The sequence below is a fragment of the Schistocerca serialis genome, chromosome 6 (assembly GCF_023864345.2).
Source record: "Schistocerca serialis cubense isolate TAMUIC-IGC-003099 chromosome 6, iqSchSeri2.2, whole genome shotgun sequence".
Lineage (NCBI taxonomy): Eukaryota > Metazoa > Arthropoda > Insecta > Orthoptera > Acrididae > Schistocerca > Schistocerca serialis.
Window position 1 is genome coordinate 475,103,673 of NC_064643.1, and position 1,179 is coordinate 475,104,851.

Here is a 1,179-nt window from a genome sequence, read left to right on the forward strand (position 1 = left end):
TAATCCTACCTTTTGAGTCTTTGTGGTGTTCCTTCCATTAAACTTTCATCTCGTGCTAAATATTTCTTTAGAGGTCAATACCAATTTTCGTAGATTTAGCCTTAACTATCATTCAACGTAACAAAATATCTTAATAAAAATTTTCATCCTCTATTTCCCTCCCTTAAGGGTTCAGTTTCCAGAAAACACTCAATCAAATATCTTTTTATTTCTGACCTAGGAGCCAAAGACAAATTTTCAGAGATTTTGTTTCAAAAATGCCTTCGTAATGAAATATTTCCATATATTGTTTCATCCCCTATTTAATCTCATAAAAACTAAACTCCTCCCGAACAGGCTAGGAAGGCCCAACGGTACTGAGCGGCCGCCGTGTCATCCTTAGCCCATAAGCGTCACTGGATGCGGATGTGGAGGGGCATTTGGTCAGCACACCGCTCTCCCGGCCGTATGTCAGTTTCCGAGATCGGAGCCGCTACTTCTGAAGCAAGTAGCTCCTCAGCTTGCCTCACAGGGGCTGAGTGCACCCCCACTTGCCAACAGCGCTCGTCAAACTAGATGGTCACCCATCCAAGTGCTAGCCCAGCCCGACGGCGCTTAACTTCGGTGATTTGACGGGAACCGGTGTTACCACTGCGGCAAGGCCGTTGGCTATTTAATCCTCTGAGGTGATGAATTCCCAAAACACTGAAACAAATAATATTTTGTTTCTAATAGCTAAGCCAAATACATAATTTGTTAGATTTAGCTTTAAAATGCTTTAATAATGAAATACTGTACTTTCATAAAAATTTTCATCCCTCATTTCTCCCCCTTAAGGGTTATATTTCCAAAACACAGAGACACGATTTTTTTTTATTTCCAACCGTTAAGTTAAATACCACCTTCCAAAGATGTAGCTTTAAAAATGCTTTAGTAGTACTTCAATAATGATTCTGTTTCAAAATTAACTTTATCCATTATTTTATGTACTTTGTAGTTAAATTTTTAAAAATTGCTGAAACCCTTATTTCTTTATGTCTGACAGAGGAAACAAATAACTTTCGTAGGTTTAGCTTCAAAATTGCGTTAATAGCGACATTTTTCGAAAGACCTTTCATCCTCTATTTGACCTTGTTAGCGGTAGAATTTCGAAAAATCCCTTCTTAAATTACGCCTACAGTATCAGATCAACAACCTCTC

The 1,179-nt window shown here is 38.4% G+C and overlaps 1 pseudogene; it reads right to left on the reverse strand.

Annotated features, from left to right (window-relative positions):
* Positions 1-531: 531 nt before the first annotated feature.
* On the reverse strand, positions 532-649 carry LOC126485709 (5S ribosomal RNA; annotated as a pseudogene).
* Positions 650-1,179: the final 530 nt, after the last annotated feature.